Genomic DNA, 18,926 nt, shown 5'->3' with positions numbered 1-18,926 from the left:
TATTTGGCATAGCGTATTTTAGTGTAAGTGTGGAGTGGCAATATGTTTTGTGCTGTTAGTTAGGGTGGGAGGCTGGAAAGTGAGTTGGGGGTTAGCAGTGGCTTAGGGGATGTGATGTCTTGTGAGAATGATGAGAATGCTTCTTAGAAATGCCAATTTCAAAAGACATTTCGCCTGTCAACTTTTTATTGAACTTCTGTTAGTTTGATTGCATGTTTAGTATATTTATTTAAGGTTAATAACTACAAGGTTTGAAAATGCCGGTAGACAAGCATGTCCCAAATGTGATGAGGTACAGGCTGATATGGTACATATGTTCTGGTCCTGTCCGGTGATTGAGCGCTTCTGGAGTGAAGTAGCAGGGAAACTAGAGGAAAAAGGGGTCACTATTGTTATAAACACCGTCTGGGCCTGCTTACTGGGGGGGTTCCCCAGGTCGCAGAAACTGAAGCATGTCAACAAGCTAAAGGACTAAGCATATGTGCTCGCAAAGAGGAGGATTGCCATGGGTTGGAAGGCTTGTCATAGGCCACGGGTAGAGATGTGGTGGAATGAGTTGCAGAAGTGGGCGGAGGCAGAGACGATGGTATGGCAGGAGACAAGTAACATAGGGGGAGAAGAAGAGGTGGGAACCCTGATGGCATGGAAATTGCTGGTAGCGGAACTGTTTGGAACGTTGCCAGATCCGGCGGAATCCACTGGAAATCAAACCCCACCACGCAGTGCGGATATAGAGTAAATAGGATTAATAGGCTCGTAAGGGGGGTGGGACAAGGGGAGCCGTGACCAAACTGTGTAATGAATAATGAGAAATGTACCATTGATATTTGCAATGCATATTTGGTTTGTATTGGTTTTGTTTGTCGAAAATGCAATAAAATTGTTTTAAAAAAAAAGGGTTAATAACTACTAAACTCACACAAATCATCTATTAAAAAGCATATTCAATATAAAGCGCATCACTGTCAATTCCCGAGTATTACTTTTTGAGAAATAACCATACAATTATAAAACCTTGCATTCACAGACATCGACCATATATTAGCCGTTGAAGTCACTGGATGAAAAAGTGTCCATATTTCAATAATAGAAAAAGATACTATGGGTTTCATTTACAAAAATGTTTTCAATGGGACTTTCCATTATTGTAAATCAGGCCCTGTGTTTTTTGGGAGACTACATGGACTATTCCATTGTCTGTGCCACGTGAGTTATATTATGTTTAAACCTTAGAAGACAATACCTATTCCTGCCATGGTCCCCTCCACAGTGAAACACAATATGCTCAACAATTCAAAGTCTACCTAAAAAGGTTCACTCATTCATTATCCAAGAAAAACCCAACCCGGCTCCTTTCCCAGAAAGAGTATTCCTCGCTGACCACCTTCTGAACATTCATTTTGTGATTCCTTGAAAAGTTTATTTGTACTTCCGCAAAGCTGGCAATGCTCTAGGTTCTGGGATATTTCTTTTCACTCTTTGGTCTGGCCCATGGGTTTACTCTCGTTGCACTGCAATATTGCGCTATTTGGTCCCTTGATGAATTTGGTCAATTCACTGCACTCCTTGTAAAGCAGCACATATAGATTTCTATTTCTTTATTTGCACATTCTACTTGAGAGCAGAACAGGAATTGCACAATCAATGCTAAAAGCTGCTGAAATATCGGAGCGTGGCTTGTGTGACATGTAATCGCTAAGTACTTCTGGAACGCGGTCACATTGTAATTCAGCAATACATCTAAAGTGCTCATATTTCCTTCAATGACTGTGTGTTCCACGGTTAGCATAAAAGGTTGAGGAAATATTAATCTGCTCCAGAGTCCTTTGATGCAATCCCTAGGAGCACCTGTTCCAATCAGGGCCGTTTCATGTTCTATTCACATTGACTTGATAGGCTCAGACTTTGACAGCTGTCACATCTTCAAATAAAGAAAGCAACATGATAAGTGTTTGCTGAGTGAAGAGAAAGGGATTGTACACTGCGAGAAAATCCCAGTGTAGCGGAGAGAATGAACTCTGTGAACTGTTAAACATACACATCACTGCATACATCACTGAAGAGGGTTTTCTAATGCAAACATAACATACATAAGTATTAGGCATCTTCTTCGTGTCAGCAGCCCAGCCCATGAAAAGCACTTTTCATGGATCCGCACTTGTTGACAGACATGACCGGCAGTGACATCATACTTGAAGCCGTGTCAAGTGCCCAAGCTCTCTCCAGCAACTCATGGCACACCATTCAGCCACAACCCCAATAATTATTTCAGTGTTCTTATAAATCCCTAACTGGATAATTGGGCCAGACATCTTATTCTACCCAGGAAATGTTGCAGAGTTGCATGCAACTCTCTGCATGATATTGAATAATATGTGGGATCATTTCTACTCATATCTAACATTTATTCTTCAGAAAGAGGTCATCAGAAGTGGAGGGCTATTAAGTCTAAAGGGAGAAGGATGGATATAAATGAACTTTCTTTTTTAAAGAAACTCGGATCCTTGTATCTGGCTGGTATTGCTTGAAAGTCTGCATGCTTCTCAAAGTGGCATCTATGAAGACCTCAGTAAGGTCCCGTGCTACAGGATCTTCAATTACAGATAGCAGTCCATGCGACGCCTTGGCACGAGATCAAACCAGCAGTGCCATGAACCGTCGGTAATCATATCCATTTCCCTACACTAGTCCCCAACTGGCCCAACCACCCCCACCCCAGCAGTTGATGATATGGTGCAAATGTAAAGAGGAGAGGTTGGGTGCCGGTCGAGGAGCAGAATCCCAGAGGCCCACAATCCCAAGGCTGCATGTCACTAGAGTCCACACCACGCAACACACTGGCCTTCATTCCGAGTTTGGAGGTAATCATGGCGCTATTTGCGCCATGACTACCTCCAATACCGGTACCGAGTCCGCCCTGGTTCAATGGGGACTTACCGGTTTATTCCGACCTTTGCGGGACCAGTAAGTCCCCATTGAAAAAGCCATTTCCCATTCCCATTTCAGCCCCCATAGGGCTCAATGCGAAGGGGGAAGGCGCTAATAACTGTACCGTTATTTGCGGTACCGTTATTAGCTCTGAAACCAGGCGCTAAGGAAGGGACCCGCTAAGGGACCTCGGAATAGGGCGCAAAGGGATTACCGGCACCAATGTCCTTAACGGTGCCCGGTATCCCTTTGCGCCCAACTCGGAATGAGGGCCACTGTCCTCTCCATGAAAATAGTTTGAGGCCGCAGTACGGGGTCGAGGAACTCATGATCTCTTACGCTGGTCAGGGGGTTCTGTGCATGGCCATATGAATGAGTTCCCTCCATCCAGACGTTCAGGATTGGGGTGTGGGAAGAGCCCTTAACGTTTGCGTACTTTGGTGACAGGGGAGCAGGGCGGCGCATCGTAGCGCAGAATAGAGAACATTTACATATTAGTCTGAAGCGTATACTGACTGCCGAGAACTGGCTTTGCAGACTTTATCTGCATTTGAAGCTGTAGGCAGCACCACGGCTTGGGAGGCTAAAGGTGGAACTGGCAAAACGTGGCTTAAGATAACACTACTTGTGTATCTGAAGGTACACTTGGCATATGATGTCAGCCCATGTCCATTTAAGGCTGGACCTAGAATATGTGCATTAAGAAAAGGTAGTAATAATATGGCAGTACCGGGTCACTTAAGTTCGCATTTGAAATGTAATGGAGGCATCTGGCTGTGCTATGCTGCACCTGTCCCTGGCATAGGTTTCTTTATAAGATGGCAGTGGCTGTGCATTTAAGGCTACACTTGGTGCACCATGTGAGAAACTTGACGTGCCAAGCTGTACCTTGCATATGATTACCATAGCTAGCATCTGAGGTCATCACTGTCATGAGATGGAAGTGACTGGACATTTGAGTGTGCACAGACATATGCAAGCAGGTCACTTCCTGTGATGCCACCAGGGGCTAGAGTATCTAATGTTTACACCAGTGCTAAAAATGGTGCAAACCATCTTAAAACAGGTTCTGCTACTTAGGTAATATGGAGGCATGTAATCCGGTTGTGCCCCAATCCAGATTACATGACGATATTTGCACTGGGTCCAAAATGAAGCAATTTGGTTTCCTGCATGACATAAAAAGACACCGATTTTACATCAAACAATGTCCAATCTTTAGCACTGGAAAAGGGAAGCAACCGTGTGTTGTTGCTCCAGTGTACTAGAAACTGCCTTCACTGGATGACATTTGCCCATGGGATGTCTAATTTCCCTCGTTCTCATCGGCAATTCATCTGATCTATGGCCTCTCATTGAACATGTACCCCCTACTTAAAGAATCACAGGGCCTCATTACACGGTAGGCGGAGGACCAAGGTGCTATTAGCACCTTGGTACATGCCGGTAAAATACCGGCACCGCCTTGCTGGAAAGGAGAATTACCGCCCTATTCCAAGGTTGGCGGGGCGGTAATTCCCCTTTCCCCCATTGCCCTTCGCTATTCCCATTTTTGCCCCATAGGGCTCTATGGGAATGGGGAAGGCGCTAATTACGGTGCCGCAAATTGCGGTACCGTAATTAGCACCCTGGTCCCTTTGCGGGTTGGTTTTTAACGCCTGCAAAAAGCAGGCGTTAAAGTCTCCAACCCGCAAAGGGACCTCGTAGTAAGGCGGTAAAGGTTAACGGTCACCGGTACCATTAACGGTGACCATTAACCCTTACTGCCGTCCGTGTAATGAGGCCCACATTCTCTTTAACGCAACCCTCTTGTTATCCATCCCATTTGTTAGTCTATGGGCCTCATTACACGGATGGCGGAGAACCATGGCGCTATTAGTGCCATGGTTCATGCCGGTAAAATACCGGCACCGCCTTGGCGGACAGGGGAATTACCGCCCCATTCCAAGGTTGGAGGGGCGGTAATTCCCCCCTTCCACCATTGCCCTTCCCCATTCCCATTTTTGCCCCATAGGGCTCAATGGGAATGGGGAAGGCGCTAATTACAGTACCGCAAATTGCGGTACCGTAATTAGCTCCCTGGGTCCCTTTGCGGGTTGGTTTTTAACGCCTGCAAAAAGCAGGTGTTAAATCCCCCAACCCGCAAAGGGACCTCGTAGTAAGGCGGTAAGGATTTACCGGTACTGGTATTTTACCGGTACCGGTAAATCCTTACCGCCATCCGTGTAATGAGGCCCTATGTCTCCCATGTGTATTCCAGCTTCTCCCTTCCCCACAATTTTACTCTCTCCTTTTCCTCCACAGAAGACAGTCTGGTTGCCCTAGGCGATGGCACAATGTGCCAACCTTTGGTCCAAGTGTCATAAGACTACTAGGGGGGTGAAGCTCAATAACATAACATACAACCCGAAAACAAAATTCAATAGGTATATTCAGTTTAATTTCCTTGGTTTCAAATGTTATGTAATAGGACAAAGCTAAATTTAGAGCAAGTACTATTTGCTATATTCCCAATTACGATGGCAAAACAATGGGCAAAACCACCTCACTCCATTGCAAAAATCTTTATTTAGGATGAATACAAGCAAATTCTGTGTGCTTCATTCTGCATTCTCTAAGCAGCAAAACTGGTGGAAAGCTTTTTATTATGCAATGTCGCCTCCACTACATCTGGCATTTTGATAACTTGATGTACCACAAAAATCACTGGTTTGGCATCACTGTCTCTTGTCGAGTGAGACAAGGGAAGTGCAGATATAGAACAATTCAATTTCTAGAAAGAAAGTTGTTGCAAGACAATAGGCTTCATTATAACCTTGCCAGTCCGGAAACAACCGGCACGGTTGTTTCCGGACTGGCAAAGTACAACTCTGCTGGGTGGCTCCCGCCCAGCAGGTCTGACCTACCGGGCGAACCGGTACCCGCCCACAGATTTTCATGGACGCACTGGCACCGTTATTACCGATGCCAGTGTTTCCGTAGTCCCCATACACATAGAGTCCCATGAGACTCTGTGCGAATGGGGAACAACATATTACTGGCGCCTGAATTGGGGTTGTAATACCCCGCTGTTACCAGCAAGTTAGGTGCCGGTAACTGTTTACGGGTCCGGCGACTACCTGCCAGTTTTACCAGCACATTTACTGCTGGACGTGTAATGAGGCCCAATATGTAATTGGAGTTCACTTTCTTTGAGGGCTTCTTTCTACAATGAAGAATCATCAGCTATACATGAGGGGTCGCGGTGGGTGGGTGGGGGAGGGGTTTGGGGAGGTGTGTGTGTGTGTGTGTGTGTGTGTGTGTGTGTGTGTGTGTGTGTGTGTGTGTGTGTGTGTGTGTGTGTGCGCGCTAACATGAGAGTTACTGCACAAGTCAGGCAGGTGAGTGCAAGCATTAAGGAATTAATGTATGTTTATCAAATGGAAGGGTACACAAGATTTTGGACTTGGTGGCTTGTCACAGGATTGACTGTAACTGGGTACCATGCAGACAGCTTGATTGTGTATGCCTCCAGTGGTCACCTGTCCGACTTCCTTGTATGATACAATAAGGAGGGACACTACTCAGGACTGAGTCACTAAAATAATCTGTGAAATGTTTCCAGTTGTGCTGTGTAGAGGATCAGAAGGAGGATGAGGACAATGTGAAGATATCTGTGAGGAGGTCAAAGAGGCAATGGAGATAAAAGACAGCCCCATTCTAACTTTCAGACCCAGCACCCAAAATGTTACATCAGCAGGACAGAACAAAACTACATGTCCCATAAACCGCCACGGGAAATGGAGACCAGGTGGGGGAAAAGATAAAATGAACAAAGGGAAGCGGTATAGATACAGCCCTGTCATGCGGTACAGTGACAGATGCCCCCATAGCAGTACAGGTTGGGATGGACAAACAGTGCATGGAGCAGGGTGGAGGTATGAAGGCAAGCGGGCTGCAGGTGTGGGACAAACAGTGCACGGAGCAGGGTGGAGGAGTGAAGGCAAACTGGCTGCAAGTGTGGGAAGAGGGCAGGAAAGGCGGGTGGAAGCTGAGGGGAGGGGAGGAGCAAAGTATGAGTTAAAAGAAGCCCTGGGAAACTCATCAGGTGTCTCTCATTACAGCAGCAGCCCTGGCTGGAGACCACAGAGAAGTGGGAGGAATCCGCAGGTGATGTACACTGGGCGTACTAGGAGGCTGAAGGCTCGGCACCACGGAGATCCTTATCAAGAGGCAGACCCTCCGACCCTCCGCCAGGAGAGGCTCGAAGAGCGGCAGCGCCAGGAACACTACCGAAGCGGATTCACTGACAAGGAAAGTCTGGCCGTAAACCATTTTCAAAGGACAGTGTTTCCGTGGGTTTACCCTCTCTGTTTGTTTTTCGTTTTTTTAAAACCCAATTTGGACAGCTGGCGAAGGAATGGAAAGCTAGTGTCTGGGGAAAGGAATTTATGTGACCTGATCATTTTGTTTTCACAGAGGAGCCAAGCTTAAGAGGACATTCATGCAAACTCTGAATTGATTTACCCATTTTCCGAGCAAGCCCGCTGAACCACATTTAAGCATGTTTTGTTGTTTATAATGAGAGGCTGTTTGAAAGTTTAACTGAGCAATAAATCATTCATTGTGAACCCTGTATTCCGACTACCGTCTACTACTTTACAATATCTTTACCATAGAGTTTATTTAAAGTTAACTAAGGTCTTCCTTTCTCTATGTCTATGTGTTGTTCCCTACTTATTTTACTAATGAAGGTGCTCGTCAGTCAGAGTGGATGTCCAAAACAAGTCTATCCACTGTCCAAATCTAACCTGTCTGACCGTATCACTAGTACAACTTACTAAGACCAGGAGAAGGACTCCCTTCTCCTGGGTGATGTGATTCTTCACAGGGACTTTCTTGATTATGTTGTTCTACTCAATAGACCATATGCAAATAGTCTCTGCTTATGCTTTGGACTAAGTTCTACAGTTCTTTCAGGGGCTGGTAGCTTCATTGACCTCTTTCTTGGAGCTTATCTTTGTTCTGCTCAAGTTCCTTTCTCGCTCTTATAGGACTTCAGACCCCTTGGTAAATGGTTCTCCTCTCAGGAATTTTGGTTGCTCAAGTCCCAATTATAGTTCTCTTCTTCCTGGAGTGCTTTTTCATGAATTATATTTATCTTCCTGACTTCCCGGTCTTGACACCCCAAATGTCTCTATTTGCTTTTTGTTCTTTCTTAACTTCGGGATATGGGTTGACCTTTCTTTTTTCCCAAGGCAATAAGATTCCAACTCTATTTCTCTCCCAATCTGTCGTTTGCGTGTTCCTTTTTATCTCATTAATAAAGTTTGGATGTGATAAGATTCCACTTCTATTCCTCTTCCCTTCCTTGGATTGCCTGTTCCTCTTTACTCCATTAGCACAGTTCTGAGGTGGTCAGCTTTCAATTATATTTCTGTCCCAATCTGCGGGGTTTCAGTTTGCCTTTATCTTATTAACACAGTTCAGGTGAGATAGGGTTCCACTTCTATTTCTCTCCCCTTCTGTGGTTTTCCTATTTCTCTTCATCGTATTGCTACATTCCTGATTCATCTGCTTGTTTTCAAATTAGTACTGGGACAAGGTTTGTTCAATTTATAGTCCCTTTTTAACTTTCCAGTATGCCCGTTTCCCGCATTACCTTCTGTCTTCAGGGGTAACGTTGCTGGTACCTGTAGGACTTTGGACTCTCTCTAGGCTTCTTGGTAGCTCTGCTGTTCACTTTTCACAACAATGTTTCAAATCCATCCCGCTCTCGCCTTGTGAATAGAGCTGTTGCAAGCACTCACTCCAGGAGTTGCTCCCTGCTGTTAATGGTGTTGCTGTTGTTCTACAGGCCAGCTGCCCACCACAATTGCTGCATAGACATGCCGCCGCCGAACTCTCAGTTCCAACTTGTTTGTATTTCCTCCGTTCTCGCACACCAGTCTGCCAGGGTTTCTCGTTCAATGCTAGCACTGCTCTGGCTTACACCGGCTGCGTGTTCTGTGACAGGTGCGCCTCCTCACACTCTGTTATCTACAGGGGGCTTCCCCTGGTATTCTCTGCTTTCCTCCCCCTCTCTTGGCTTTCCGATTCCTCTCACTGGCTCTTTAGCTTGTCATTACTTTTCTGCATCCTCTGCACAGTCCATTGGAGACTCTAGTTTAAAGGAATATCCCCAGCTTCTTGTTCTTGATAATATAAGTTAACTTTATCTTCATGAGACTGATCATTTTCTAGTGTATTAGGCAAGTCCATAAAAGCTGTCACTTGGAGGGCATCAAGGAGTTCCTCAAGGAAACGGGAGTCCTTGTCCTCAAAGGGGGAGTCTCTCCTGGGGAGGTCCCACTTGCCTCAACCCCTAGTGAGGGTGTTGCAGAGCTGAATCACCTCCCTAGCTTCGCAGAGGGGAAGGGGGGCTCCCCCTTGGAGAGAAGGGATGAATTCCATCAGTTCATCACAACTTCCTCAAACGTTCTCTGAGGTATTTCATTATGCCCTTCTCCCCTCATGCCTCATTCCTCATACACCCGAGGGATGATGTACCACTCCATGTTCTCTTAGATCCTCCGAGTTGTATCCTTACAGACGCTATGCAATAAAGTCATGTTTTTTTAACCACTTTGAATCAATCCAACTGGTGTTCACCGTGAAGTACTGATGTAAACAAAATGCCTCAGTTGGGGCAGGTGTTGCTGAATGCAGAAAACAGGATGTGAGCACCCCAGATTTATGGCTGGTCAGTCCTATTTTGAGATGCAGTTCTCAGAGTGGGGGTTGCATTAGAGTTTCCTCCAAAGTAACAATGTCTCCTCTTAAGCTCAATTTGGGGCCCTCATGCCATACACTTTTTATGAGGAAAATCATTTAGGTGCAAGTTGCCTTTGTCGGAGACCTAAGCAGAATAAAAAGGCCTTGAACTATTATGTTGGCCAATCTCTGTGAACACATTGGGAGTTGCTGAAGAGTCAGCTTTCTCGTGTTTGCACATTACATTTCAGGTACAGAAGAAGGCTAGTTGTGAGCTTGTGACAGAGGAACATAGGTCTATGGCTGAGGGTATGAGGTCAAAATTGTTGTTACAGAAAGCAACATGGGTTTGGGGATGTATTAGAATCTGAAGGGATTCATAAGGAGAATTTGTTTTGTGGTCCCAGGTCAGGGGTATGCAAGCATGAGTTCACCAGATGTTTTGGACTACAGTGCTTATCTGCCCTACCCAGCATATTCAATAAGGGGCATCATTGGCGATATAGTCCAAAACATCTGGAGAGCCATAGGTGCAGACACCTGTCCTGGATGAATAGAACTGATCAATGAAATACATGGTTTTGCTATTGCCTGGTTAGATTGAGAAGATGCCTGTGTTGATCAATGTTTGCTGGGTGGATGGCAGAACTGGCATAGATGATGACAGATTGGGTCTTCCCCCATTGCTCTGGGATAACATTACTGTTTTGTGTTGTTGTTTTGGGCATTTAACTTCATTTTATTCGGCAAAGTGAGTTCCATTTTTCCAACACAGAGAGGATTTCAGTAATATTCGTAGACTAGTGTGGGTAGTTACTAGTGACATTTGAGCAGATCTGGGTGTGGTTGCCATACAGTTGCAATCAAGAGCTCATAGATTAATAACACCTCAGTCCCCATCTCAGTTTCATTAAAAACACTAGGGGTATACCTCAACGCCTCCCTTACCATGTGCCACCAAGTTAACGTCATTGCCTCATGAGCAGCCTACGCCACCAAGGTATTAAATGCGGCTAGACCCTTCCTCTCCAAAAACAGTTGCTTAACTATCACACGAGCAGTCATCGGCTCGAGGATTGATTATTTCAATGTCCTCTTCACAGGCACCTCCTCCAAAAACATACACAAACTCCAAGTAATTCAAAACAACACCCCCAGAGCAGCCATCAATATCCCTAAAGTGATCACATCTCCATAGCAAGAAGAGAAGCCCACTGGCTGCCCATCCGATAGCGCATCACCTTCAAGACTTTATCCATCACCCACAAATGCTTATCCAACACAGCCCCCTCACCTCTCCACTTACCAAAGCTCACCCAACAAGACACACCAGGACACCATACACTGACCGCTTACTCTTTCCCAAAGTGAAACGAACTAATGCCCGAGGCTCCAGCTTCCCCAACCTAACTGCCAAACAGTGGAATTCCCTCCCCCCAGCACTCACAACAGAAATATCTTATTGGGTATTCTGAAAAAGCACTAAAAACTCAGCTGTTGTCCTAATCTGTAACATCTCCTGTGTCTTGAGCTCATAACCGTAAAGTTCTGTATGTCAAACGTATTGTAAATAACACCTGTAATTTATAACTTGTAACATTAATCTGTAACTCCTCCTATGCCTTGCTTATAACCAAAAGGTTTTGTATGTCTACCTTAACACAAATTACATGTACCTGTAACAGCACCTCGATGCCTTCGGGCTGTTTGCATGCTTTATAAAGGAAAAAAATAAATAATAATATGTGTATGTGCTCCAGTGGCTATAGGGTGACAATGGCAAAGACTAAGGCTGTCTGGAAGAATGCTCAGAGACAAAAATATATTAAAGAAACCTGACTGTCAGGGTTGGATTAGTGCTTTTGGCTCTTATTGCCCCCGGGGCACACGGCTGATATTGCCTTGTTCTTACTCTCATGTTCCCTTTCTCACTAACCCTTTTACTTCACCAAAATAAACTGTCGAACACCAATGTCTTGGTTTCTAGAGCCTAAGGGATTGATTTTTGTCCCAGTATGATGTGTTCCAATCGGAATCTCTTCCCCACCAGACTACGGGCATGGACCAACGAATTGCCAGACAAATATCCCTTCCCGAAATTGTAAAATGAGCCTGTGCCTTCTCCCGCAAACACAAACATGAGCAATCGCGACAGCGCCCCTGTCCTCCAGAGGAACTGACATCCTGCGACCCGGAAACTGTCCATAGCACAACACAGCTTCATTTTATGTTAAACTATCTTTGCGGATTTGGGAGTATCAATGTATGTGGCAACAGCCACGGGGATTGCCAGGACATCCATTGCGCTCGAATGCAAGCTTCAGCTCTAACAAAGGAAGCCTTACACAACAGAGTCCCTACACCTGTGAAATTCCTGAATGAGGCGTGGCCATGTGCAAGACTTTACACGCGCCTGTAAGCCCTGCCGCACAGTGACATCAAGACGTGGAGCATGCAATGGGCTGTCACGGTCCCATGGACCGGCTCCTATACTAAGGGGGCGGCGCCACCGAGGCACTTCCTGAAATATCACGCCATATGTGTGCCGGTGTGCTAAATTATGCAAAAGTCTCTCAGGTGACACAATTCTTCGACTCAGTTTACATCCAGCAAGGTGCCGTGTATTCGTTTCTGCGCGCGAAGACAGTGCCGTCTGGCGTCCTCCAGTCACCGTCCCAGAGGGCATTCTCCCACACACCCGGCACCCAACAGGACAACTACTAAGCATAGCACCCTAGAAACGTGTGCACGCCTAGGCAGGGTCAAATGCGTTCTGCCGGCCTACGTGGGGTCAATAAGTCGAAGGGACAGCTTAGGAGTCTCGCGGGAGCGCACCGCCTTGAACCCCGCGCAGGAGAGTGGCTTCAAACGCAGATTCATCGCGCGCTGCCTTGTAAACCCAGTCACGGATGCCCACGCGTGAACGAGGGATTTCTCGGGCGGCGGGGATCCCACCGACACGTTCATCTGTATTCTGAACACAGCCCCTCTTACCGTGCGCTGCCGCTGTGTGTACTCCACCACGTAAGGTCCACCTGCCAGTCCCACACACGCCCCGCCGCTGGGAATCAAGGCGAGCCCATTCAGCAAACGAATTCACATCTTCCTGCAAGAGCGAGGCGAGAGGGGACGGCTGCACTACAGGCAGGAAAGGGGGACTCGCGACTAAAAAAAAAACAGCAACCTCCCCACAGACAGGTTAATCTCGGCGGAGAGAGGAGCGGGTGAACGCACAGGAGACGCCGGTTGCCTTCATTTCATCAGCTCATCCGCGCTCCCTGCGCTTAGATCGGATCCGGAGAAATAAATGGGATGGATTTGCCTGTGGAGTTCTCGGGCACGCAAGCTTGCCAAGCTCTGCAGCAGAAATGTAGCCCTGGAGAACGTGCACATGCTGCCTGGGCAAATTGCACGAGACTCGCTTCTTGCAAAGACATTGATTTGCAGGCCAGGGTTTCATCGATGGATTATAGAATTGTACACAAAGTAGCCACTTGTTATTGTCTCAAACCAGAGGAAACACGTGCACCCAAGAGAATGCAATTAATCAAGCCCAGTGCACTGCCTTCCAACCAGAACCCAATAGTTGCTTTTAGACGAGAATGGCTGTGTGTGCAGTGTGCAGTGGGGATTAAGGAATTGGATAAATGTAACTGAGGAAAACAAGGGCCTGATTTAGTGAAAGATGGCCATATAATGTTAGCACCTCTTAACATGAATGATAGCAAAGCAAAAGGGATTGCAGCTGGAGCAATGCATGTGGTGCATGTTCATCCACAACGAAGGGCCAAAGCTGCATTTTGCACGAGCATACCCAAAAGGTTGATTAGCACACTGGTGCCTTACTAAACAACCTAAGGCCTTCATTGACAACCGCGACCAATGCGGTCTGCACCCGATTGCGCCTCCATTGCTAAGGCCATCATAGGTGCCAGGCGGGATTACTGTAACCGCGTTTAATTGGGTACAGAAAAACATATCGATCGCCTTCAAAGGATACCAAATATGGCTGTCCATATTGTTTACAACAGTAGCCAGCGTGATCAAAAAACTCCTTTACTTTTGAAACTGCATTGGCTCCCTGATTGAGGCCAGAATCAATTTCAAGGTTTTACCTTTAATCCACAAAACCCCATATGGCCTGACCCATCATTTATGAAAAAATGGTTTGCCCAGTACAATTCGGGCAGACCGCTGAGATCAGAACTACGCCTGGCAATCAAAGTTCCCAGATTCGGGAAAACCAGGGCATTCGGGAGATCTTGCATGATGGCAGAAAGCAAATTGTGGAACAGCCTGCCTAGGAGCAGAAAAACCAAACAGAGAATCTAAGTACAGATACTAGTGTGTGGACATTGAGCACCAGAGCTAGTTCATTTATAACACGCAAGGATGGACAGAGACCCCATGATTCACCTCCTAATCTCACTATGGACCCAAATACCCTCAGGAAGAACTAACCTGTCCCTCTATAGTGGCAGAAATTGCCTTGGGTTCTTGATGGTGTGCCACCCTTCTAAAAGGGGTAGAAAAGGTGTAGGACACCTCTCCAACAACCAGGCCAAAAAAAACAACCCGCTAGGGAAAAAGGCCAGGTGCCAGAGAAGTCATTTCACCAAAATGCCAGAGGTAGCGAAAGTGACATCACACGACCCTTGACCTCTGATGACATCACAGGAAGTGATGTCATTTGACCCCACCCTGAAGTGACATCACTGGAAGCGATGGAATACGACCTTTAACCCCTCGGTAAAACGAGAAGTGGCTTCACATAACATTGTTTCCAAGTACACTACGAAAAATATGGTTAACATATCACTGTAAAGTGATACACATTTCATACAAGAATGGATCACCGTATGTATCATTAATATCAGTGCGTATAGGCCCATATTACCAAATCATTGTGATTGCAAGCAGACGTCCAAGGCCAAACGATAATGATGTTTTATTTTATAGCACTTATGCTTAGAACAGATATACATACAATATCACCCAACCTGTGTTGGTACTCATTTATCAACCTCAGGAGGATGAAAGGCTGAATTGACCTTGCTGGGAGTCGAACCCGCAACCTGCAGATCACACACACATTGCAGCCGCCAGCGCTCAACCCACTGAGCTTGCTTACCGGCTATAGCTATCAGAAAACCAGCCACTCCAGAAACAAAAAGCCACATGCTGCTGGCCATAGCCTATGAGCCTCAATGTAAAAAAATAGCAAGGTAGCAAGGGAAACCACAGGGGTAGCAAGGGCGACCTCAGGCGTCACAATTGCGACCCCTAAATGATGTCCATGCCAGGTGCACCCTTTTTCTAAAATAACAAGAAATTTATTTTGTATACAAAAAGCAATGGGCTCTCTCTAACCTCCTCAAAATGGTGTGTGTCTTATAAATGTACAACTCGTCATTCATGACGTACTTGATATACAGTATTCATCCCGCAGCCTCATTGGCTGCCGCCTATTTACATGCTAATAATCACACATAGTCACTTTTCCAATTGGTGACATTGTCCTCTCCATCTTCACCGCACGTGGATAGCGGCCTCTTCCATCTTGAAGTGCTACAAAGCAATTGGTCAAACTCGAGTGGCACCACCCTATCTTTACTCCTAACCATGTAGTATTCACCTGGTCATCAACATGAACTCGACAGATAACTTTGAGGTCACCCGGGGCCTTGCAAACAAAGCAACTCTTGTCTCATCCCAGACACGGAGGAGCCTTCCTCATGCCTCCCCAGTGTATGGGCATCACCCTTGGCTTTCCCTGGTACAAATCACAGATCGTGTTGTTCCCTGCTCCCCCTGTCTCAGTTCACATGCACAAGAGATAAGCCTGGTGCCCCACTAATCAATCCAATAAGCCCCCTGCCAGCATTCATGCAGAGACACAGAAGACAGCTCACCTGGCCGTGGGTAAGAAATAGACATACCTGATACACAGGACCACTGTCACACATCTGGGGTACATAATGTTCAGCAAAGTGTAACTACTACAAGTCCCATGATGCAACGACAGAAGTGCACAGAACAGACCTAGTACACTGACTGACCCACACCGGCACTACTCATGTGATGGCACACAGTATCCTGCCATGCAAGGCACCGCAATGCATTCTGGCCACCCTCAAAACCACAGTAACAATGCACTGCAACACCATAACTGAAAAGTGCTTTGCAGAAGACATGATAATGACAAATCCTTGATTGCTGCTCAATCCTGCAATGTCACTAACTGCAATTGTACCATGTTTGAAGAGCCACATCAAGCTCACACAACCCATTCATGTCTTGCATGGGAAGCTGGCCTTCAGCAGTCACCATGGCTGAGGACGCCCATGAGGTACCCTGGCAAACCACAGTAGGAAGCCTACAGTGATGCGCAGAGGAGAACGAGGCCATGCAGTAAGTTCACATTTGGATTTCTGAAAGGCAGATTCAGGTGCCTACGCCCCAAACTGGTGGTATCCTCATGTACAAACCGGATGAAGTAGGCAAGATAGTATTCATCATTGCAATGATGCACTACTTATGCACTTGAAGGCACATTTAAATGCCACCAGATGAGGCCCAATCACACCCTAGCTTGGATGAGGAGGTCTCTGAAGGTGTAAAAAGGTCAGCACAGGACATACGTTGGGATGTGATGGAAGGACCGACGGTGCGCAAGGACCTCAGGGACAATTACCCTTGACTATGCACTTATGCAACACCGAAGGCAATGATGAGTCACTGAATACACAACTAACTCAACCATAGAATACACACCTTACACGAACACTAACTTCAAACCGTGATTTATTGAAAACCTGACATACCATGATCCCCAACTCCACCTCCCACTCCACACCCTGATCCCCAACTCCACCTCCCACTCCACAACCTAGCCCCTGTACATGAAACCACTAGCGCAACTTCTTGTCTCCCTTGTCACCAGCCATTGTGGCATGTGCTGCACGGCGCTCTGCTTGCTATGGAACGCTCAGTAGGGGTAGTGGATTGTGAACTCCCCCATGTGGCTCCACAGACATGGTCCATTGTGAGGTGGATGGCTCTGTCCATTGCCTCTTGGGAGGATGACAACTGTTCAGCCAGTACACGTACCCTCAGGCTCATCAGACACTGGCTTGCATTGCTGCACTTCATGCTCCTGCACAGCTTGTCGATGGATTTGGACAACCGCCTGGATGCTCCCGGGATACAGTCCAGCATGGCCTGAGAATAACCTAATTGTTGCTAGGCCATAGAGTCCATCTCAGACTGCCTCTGATTCATCTTGTCGAGACGGTCACAGATGGCCTGCATTGTGGAGTCAGGCAATGGCTGGAGTGAAAGGCTGCTGCCATGGCTGGCCTGCAGTAGTGGACTGGGTGAACAGTGACCTGCCTCAGCCTGGCCTTCAGAGGAGGACTCATGACGGTACTGGAGTACATGGCGTAATTTCCCATGAGAAGCCAGGGTATGCAATGGGGAGAGGCTATGCTGGGGAGAGGATTCTGGGGAGAACTGGCAGGGGACTGTGGTGGACTGGAAGCAGAGGATGCAGAGTCTGACAGCACATCTGCCGTGCCAGCTGTGGCCTGTTGGGATTGTGTCCTGTCATCAACATTGTGTCTCACATGAGGAGCCACAGTCGCCCCAGCTGTGGTTTTTTGTTGCCCTGTAGCCTGTGGTACGGTTTTTGTGGCAGAGTCCTGTCGATGCACCATGGCTGTGTCCTTCCCAATGCTTGTTGGGCCTGTAGATTGCATACTCACAAGGTGCCTTTTTTGGGTGGCACTATCTCACTCACAGAACTGGCTGGAAGTGTGTGCTTCCTACCGCTGGTTGGTGCTGGTCTCCTGAAGGGTCCCTTAACACCATTCTGTTCCTGGGTGTCTTCAGTGCCTGTTGGGGTATAATTCAGATGTCCATTAACACATTGTTGCAGAGGTGCATGACGATACAACATTGATTTTCACTTGTACAATTTCATCATTGGGCATTGTTCCTCGGGGCCAGGGGGCATGCATCATGTGTCTGCCACTGTGTTGGGACCATGTTTTGGGTCAGGGCAACCCGGTGACAGTTGTGAGGTGCAGTGCTTACTATGGATGTGCAACCCTGGATGTGCATCGGGTCTGTTAAGGCTTTGAATGTGGTACAGCTGTAAGGTGATTACACTGCATTGAGTTGTGGGTGAGTCAGATGGACATGATGATGGGCATGGCGTGTGCAATGAGTGTCTGCATGGCGCATTGCTGCTGATGGGCTGTGTGTCTAACATGCTATTGTCAAATGGTTGCATGTTTTATGTGTTGCATGTGCATGGGTGGTCACCATGTGCCAAAGGGGTATGGGGGGGTTGTGCAGTGCACTGTGGGTGTGCATTGAGCTTTGGGCTTGCATGGTGATGCTGATAGTTGGATGCCATCCCCTCCACTTTCTGCCAGGATTCCTTGTATCGGGGTCATTGCTTTGCTGACTGTATTCACTGTGGATTTGGACCTCGACTGGATTGGGTAGTCTGGCTGGGGCTCATGTCACTTTGATGAATTTATATTTTTTGTGGCATGCATGCAGGGTTGTCCATGTATGGATACACATTTCACACAGGCACTCACCAGATTCTGCCTGGCCGCTGGCTCCAAACTCTGCAATGCCCCCGCCCAAGATGCCATCCAAGTGGATGATGGCGACCATCTCCTCCCAGGGTGTGAGCAGGAGTGGTTTTACAGTGCAGTCTCCAGTGGCAGCTGTCTCCCTGCGTTGTATTGCAATCAGGCTCCATAGCCTTGCCTTTAGGTAATTTCAACACTCTTTCATGTCCATCCCATTGCGTTGGACATTTTCAACAACCATCACCTTGTCCCGGATGTCTTCCCATAATGTGTTTATGCACTTCTGGGAAATCTGCCAGTGTTGCTCTCCATACAACTCATCCGAGTGAGCCACCACATGCTCAGCCAATACGGTGAGCTCTTGCTTGGTAAATTTAGGTTTCTGCATTCTCATATCTGGTACCCTTGATTTCCCCTTTACCCCTGACATGATTCCACTAGTCAGTAGTCCTGGATGGCACTCTTTTTTTGCCGATTTTTGATGGATTGTGATTTCCAAAATGGCCACCACAGTGCTTCCTTTATAGGCAGCAATGTACTTCTGACGACATAATTTCCATTGGCAGTAGTTCCGATGATGGAAATACCGATGACCGAAATTCCGAGGATGGACACGACGGTAACGGTAATTCCGCTGAACATCAAGGGAATTTCAGAAAT

General features: G+C 46.9%; 1 protein-coding gene across 4 annotated transcripts in view; it reads right to left on the bottom strand.

Moving 5' to 3' along the window:
• The window catches only part of CDK14 (cyclin dependent kinase 14), a 2,372,392-nt gene that overhangs the window by 1,759,486 nt on the left and 593,980 nt on the right, over positions 1–18,926 (bottom strand). Inside the window, exon 1 of one of the 4 annotated variants that reach the window (XM_069648419.1) lies at positions 12,655–12,990. The exons of 2 other annotated variants lie outside the window; for them this stretch is intronic. The gene's annotated coding sequence lies outside the window, so the exon portion shown is untranslated. Of the gene's footprint in view, positions 1–12,654; positions 12,991–18,926 lie in introns of those variants that run through there. One more of the 4 variants, XM_069648418.1, reaches the window with a different exon arrangement.

This window comes from Ambystoma mexicanum, chromosome 2q, assembly GCF_040938575.1.
Source record: "Ambystoma mexicanum isolate Mex_15411 chromosome 2q, UKY_AmexF1_1, whole genome shotgun sequence".
NCBI classification, from domain to species: Eukaryota; Metazoa; Chordata; class Amphibia; order Caudata; family Ambystomatidae; genus Ambystoma; species Ambystoma mexicanum.
The sequence above is the reverse complement of the archived record's forward strand: the minus strand, read 5'-3'. Positions and strand labels throughout refer to the sequence as shown.